This window comes from Chrysemys picta, unplaced genomic scaffold (assembly GCF_011386835.1).
Source record: "Chrysemys picta bellii isolate R12L10 unplaced genomic scaffold, ASM1138683v2 scaf953, whole genome shotgun sequence".
Lineage (NCBI taxonomy): Eukaryota > Metazoa > Chordata > Testudines > Emydidae > Chrysemys > Chrysemys picta.
This window is the reverse complement of record NW_027053660.1, coordinates 4,493-10,304: the sequence shown is the minus strand read 5'-3', so window position 1 is coordinate 10,304 and position 5,812 is coordinate 4,493. Positions and strand designations below refer to the sequence as shown.

Sequence of the window (5,812 nt, the reverse complement as noted above, 5' to 3'; positions counted from 1 at the left end):
AAGACGCCTCCCTCCCACTTCCCTGTAGGCTGCACACAGCTCTTGGCCTGCCTCATGCCTCGTCAGGGAAGCGCGGCCATGCTGCCCAAGCCTGAGTCACGTCCGCAGCCTGGCCCGCCCCGGCTAACTGAGTGCGGAGCCACGAAAATCAATGACAGGGTGAGTCGGAGCCGCGTAACCCGCCCTCCTGGGGCTCCGGGGCTGGGGAAGCTGGGGCCGCACCGCCCACTCTGGAGCTGGGAGGGAGGTTGGGGGCACGATGGGGCTGGGGCACTAGCCTGGGGCGGGAGCTGGGTGCTGCAGTGCGGGGGCTCTGGGCACCAGTGGGGTTTGCGGAAGGGGCGGGGCCTGGGGCAGAAGGGGCGGGGCAGAGGGTTAGTCTCCCTCAGCTGGCGGTTCGCGCCCCGCCCATGGTGTTGCAATGAAAGAGGCTGCCCAGTCTGCACTTGCAGCGAGGTTCCCCCACTACGTGGTCACGCAGAGGCTGCAGGAGACAGGCAGGTGGCAGCAGGGGAAGGGGCGACACAGGAGCTCTCAGCACCAGGGTGAAGGACAATGCCGTGGTGCGGCAGCAACACAGAGTGAACAGGGCAAACCGATAGCCAGTTGAGGGAGTGGTGGCAGCAGAAGCTGAGGTATCGCTCGATGCCTTCCCCTCCCTCCCTCACCCCTGGGGCTTTGCTGCCCAAGGGGAGGGGGTTGGTGGAAGGAGAACGGAGGGGTCTGTTAAAGGAACATTGGATTGGCCTGTCACACGGCAAGGTGAGAAACTGAGGTGAAGGACACTGCCCAGCGTACTCTGGGGTGGGGGTTTTGCTTATGAGCGTAGATTTGAATTTATGATCGTAGATTTGAATTAACTGCGATTAATTGACAGCCCTAATTTTTACTATATTAATTAAACCCATAACTTTATTTACTCAAGCCTAAAACTTAGTGTCTCTTATTTTTTCTCTGTCCTAGCAAGAATGAATTGAATTTTGTGACTTTCTGGAAAGTGCAGAGAGATTAAATGTGGGGAATTCAGTCTCTGTGTTTGTGAGCTGATGTTTTCCTCGCACAGGTCAGTGCCTGCATTGAAATACCAAGGGGGATCTAAGGGCTGGTGTACGCTGGGCACTTCACTGGCAGAGCGACGTCTCTCCAGGTGTGAAAAATCCACCCCCCCCCCAACCAGTAGAGTTAAGGTGACCTAAGACCTGGTTAGATAGTGCTAAATAAAAGGGAGAATTGTTCTGTCAGGGATGGGAAAACCCCTCCAGTCACTGTCTACTCCGAAATGCTATAGCAGTGTCACAGCAGCGGTTTAAGTATAGACAGAGTGAAACTAGATCTTGCTCCAGTTCTCACTGTGGATGCTCAGGCACTAAAACGACACCAATAATAACAGTTTTGTCCTTCCGTAGTTGGCAGGATTTGAACCTGCGCGGGGCAACCCCAATGGATTTCTAGTCCATCGCCTTAACCACTCGGCCACAACTACTTGACATATGGCTGTTTTACTACATGATGATTCTGTTCTCACTGAACTGTCACTTCAGATTGTTTGCTCAGACCAGCTTCCCCAGCACACTCACGGCTGCGCATCAGTGTAAGTGTGTCCTTGGCTGAACAGCGAGAATTCCTGCCCATTTCCCTTCCGGCTGGAGCAGGATGAGAGTGTGTTTGTGTTAACGACATTGCTGTAGATTGTTCTTCATTCCCCAGGGTGACAATTCAGACAGTCCCTTTCCCATTCAAATCTCCAGCCCAGCATCCCAATAGCAGGGGGCAGGATTTCTCTGGGGCACTGAAATATTTCAGGGGGTTGGTGCGTGAACTCAGACTTGCATTCCATCCTTGACGTTTCATGGACTAAAAACAGCAGCATGAAGAACCGAGCCAATATCTCCCTGGCAGGGATGCAGGTGCCACGTCCCCTCTGTCTGACCATCGCCATTGCAGGAGAGAAGGTTCACTGGAATCGAACCTCCTGGCTCAGACCAGAGACACAGGAAGATTTCGCTGTTCATGGATCTGTGCAAAGGAAATTGTGTCTCTGTGTGAAATTGAGGCGGGAAATGAAACGTCCACATGGTGGCCCAATGCCCTAAGGAATGTGGGTGAAGGACTCGGGCTGAGAAATGATTTAATAGGGATTTGTATCAATTTATTGGCCTGATTAAAAACTATGGCTAAAAGGCAGCCATTGATGTTAGTACTTGTACCTGTGTAGGGACACCCCAGTGCAGTGGCGTAGCCAGCTTTTAAGAGGAGGGGGAGCAAAGATAAAAAAGGCGCCCCCCTTTGCTCCTCCTCTGGCCACGCCCCCTTGGCTCCTCCTCCGGCTGCACCAACTCTCCCCCTCCATGGCTCCTCCGGCCCTGCTGTGCCACCCCCGTGGCCCCCCCACTCGCTCCTCCGGCCGCCATGCTCCACTCCCCCCCGCTCCTCCGGCTGTGCCCGCCGCTCCGCCATGGCTGCCAGCCGCGCTGCGGGCCGCCAACCTGGGCCCTCCCTCGCTCCTCTCCAGCCCAGCCGTGGCTGCCGGGCCGCCAGCCTGCATCTGCCCTCACTCCTCCGGCCTGGCCACGGCTGCCAGGCCGTGCTGCAGGCCGCCAGCCTGCGCCCCCCCTCGCTCCTCTGGCCACTTTTGGAAAGGCGGGAGAAGCGGCTGCTTCCCCTGCACCCCGCTGGCTACGCTAGTGCCCCAGTGGGTGTCAAGTCCATTGCCTTCACCAGGGGCAGTCAATTATTTTATCGAAGTACAAATTTCTTGGCCAAGGAATAGTCAAGGTCTAGAGTCCAGAGAAAACAATACACTGCTGATAATAAGAAGTATATACAAAGATTTTGCAGCCACTATGGGCATAACTATGATATATCATGTTTCACTCTATATCTGGCGCCACCACCTTTCCCTTTGGCCTTGTAGTTGACCAAGGGTAAAACTAAACATCTCCTCAGATACCTGGGAGTGTTTGCGTTCATTCCTGCGAGCTACACAGGGGTTTGATTTTGCTGTTTTCAATCCTCCAGCTCTGCCGGGATAAGGAACAATTCAGGCTGCCACTGAACTGAAAGAGGGAGAGCATTTTTTGACAGGGAGAGGGATTCCTCCTCTTAAAGGTGTTTGTCTGGGAAGAAAGTTTCTTGAGGTTCACGCTGGCCCCATCCTGTGCCCATCGCCTTTCCCTCCTCTCCCTTAAAAGTTTTGGTATTTTGCATAGATACTTTCCAAGTGATTCCCTTTAAAACCTTTTTTGAATGAAAATCGATTTCCAGACCCATCTCCAGTGTGTTCAGGAGTTCGCTGAATGTGGGGGGAGGGGGGCTTGAAATGAATTTAAACACTCAGCATTTTCCTGTGCAAATGTATAAAAACCAAGCAGAGCTGTCCAGCAGCTGAAATCAGTTCCAGGCCTTGGCGGAGGGACACTCTGTATCTGAGGCGTCTGGGACACCTCTGTGGTGATGATAGGTGAAAAAATGCTGGATTCAATGAAAGATGAGACCATAGGAGGGGAAGGTGACCGGCAGCGCCACACAGGGTCATAACACTCAGACACGGGGCTTTACTGTCACTACCCCTGTGTTTTCCATCATTTCTATCCTAAGAAACACACCCTCCTGCACTATCACATACAACTTTTTCCCCTTCAGCCCAATCCAACCCTCCCCCCCACACACACACACTCCATGGGCTACAGCCTCTCAGTGACTCACCCAGATGGGGGCTTGTCTCTGCATCTCCCCAGCAGGGGAGCAGAGAGCCGAAAGGGCCACAGGAAACCAATGGAGTTCGGCAGGAATAGAAAAGACTTCCCTTCTCTTCTCTTCCCTTCCCTTCTCAAGAGTCTCATTAATCTCACCCATGAGACCTTCCAGCACCAGGTGGGCTCAAAGCACCAACCTTCCCCTCAGCAGCGGAAGGGGGGAACCAGCTCTATCACATGGAAGGAGGCTCCACACCTCTGTTGCTGCCATCCTGCAGCCTTTAATATGGATTTGTTTTAGCTAATGCACCCCCCCATGCCCCCTAATCCAGCCATAAAACAAGGAGAGAAGCCCCTAAATGTGGGCTCCAGGAGTGCAATGGGTCAGTGTACAGTACTTCTAGAGCAGTGTTGTGTGGAGTGATGCTGAGGTTGTGAGTTCAGACCTCACCTGGAGCACTAGTTTTCTTTAAGCAAATGGTTTCTGCCAATCATTTTGCCCTGCAGAAAATACAATTCCAGCGCAGAAGACACCGAGGTCCCCTGGCTTTACAAAGAGATGGGCAGATTCCACAGATCTACCAGGCTCTGCTCTCCACCAGCACCGTGTCAGGAGGGGTCAAGCCGAGCCCAGAGCACGGCTCATATTGTCATTCTTCACCCCCTGACTCCCCGTCAGTCTTTGCTCCCCAAACCACCTTTGTGTTTCTTGGATCATCTACTGAGGGGGGTTGAGACACTCTGGGCACAAGAAGTCGAGTTCCCAGTGATATGTGAGACTTAATTCTCTGGAGCCAAGTGCAGGATTTTGGCAGGGAGGCTCAGGCACGGGGGATTGGGGTGCAGCGGGCAGACCGGCTGTCTAGATGCGGAGATTTAGTGACCCTGAGGTGCAGGCAGGGCCAGCTCTGGCTTTTTTGCCACCCAAAGCAAAAAACGCCCGGCCGGCCGGAGCAGCAAGGGGGGGGGGAGGAGGAAAACAAACCTGCCCCCAGCTGGAGCGGCGAAGGGGGGCGGGAGAGAACAAACCAGCTGGCCGGAGCAGCAAAGGGGAGGGCGGGAAACAAACCTGCTCCCAGCCTGCGGGGGGAGACAACAAACCAGCGGAGCGGCAAAAGGGGGGTTGGGGGAGCCCGGGAAACAAACCTGCCCCTGGCCGGAGCAGCAAAGGGGAGGGGGGGAAACAAACCTGCCCCCGGCCGGAGCAGCAAAGGCGGGGGGGGAAACAAACCTGCCCCCGGCCAGAGCAGCAAAGCCCGGGGGACAAACCGGCTGGCCGGAGCAGCAAAGGCGGCGGGGGAACAAACCTGGCCCTGGCCGGAGCAGCGGGCAGGGGGGACAACAAACTGGCCCACCTGCCGGAGCGGCGAAGGAAAGAAAAAATAAAAACAAACAAAAAATACCTGCAGGGCGGTGGGAGCGTGGGTGCAGGGGGACTCCCGGCCCTGCAGAACCCGGGCAGTGGAGTACGCACCCCGGCTAGCGGGGGGGGGGGGGAGAGAGAAGGGGGACGGTCAGGGCTTCCTTAAGCGGGGCGCTTGCCACACAGCCCCTCCCACTGCGCCGCCTGCCGGGAGGGCTCCGTGCCGCTCCATTCGGCAGGCAGGGAAGGACACGGGCTGCCCTACCAGGCTTGATGCAGAGCACTCCCCTCCTCCGCCCCCTACAGGGCGGCGGAGCAGTAAACCAAAAAGAAAAAACCTGCAGGGGCGGCCAAAGCGGTGAAGCGCAATACAAAATAAAACCAAAAAAAAAAAAAGAATTAGATGGAATGCCACCCTTTGAAATCTGCCGCCCCAAGCACGAGCTTGCTCGGCTGGTGCCTGGAGCTGGCTCTGGGTGCAGGAGGGAGGAAGAGGAGGAGGAATTGGCAGTGGCCGTGGAGAAGAAGAGGAGGGGTGGAGGCTCTTAGCAAGCCGGGCTAGCTCAGTCCGTAGAGCATCAGGCTCTTTATGGGAGGGGCCAGGGTTTGAGCTGCTGTCCAGGGACTCAGCTTTTAAGTTGCCTTGTGTGCCAGGAGCCAAACGATTCCTGGTGGTGCCCAGAGCCATGTGTGGGACAGGGAGGCTGAGACTTGTGGCACCTGCTCTGCGGCAGAGATTGGGGGGGGGGAGGGA

The 5,812-nt window shown here is 55.7% G+C and overlaps 1 long non-coding RNA gene and 1 other non-coding gene across 2 annotated transcripts; both read right to left on the bottom strand.

The window, feature by feature from the left end:
- Window positions 1-894: 894 nt before the first annotated feature.
- Window positions 895-5,240, bottom strand: LOC122172949 (uncharacterized). Its single transcript, XR_010596813.1, has 2 exons — window positions 5,099-5,240; window positions 895-2,016 (listed from the first exon to the last, which is right to left on the bottom strand). It is a non-coding gene; the product is annotated as an uncharacterized LOC122172949 (long non-coding RNA).
- Window positions 1,402-1,483, bottom strand: TRNAS-AGA (transfer RNA serine (anticodon AGA)). Its single transcript has one exon. It is a non-coding gene; the product is annotated as a tRNA-Ser (tRNA).
- Window positions 5,241-5,812: the final 572 nt, after the last annotated feature.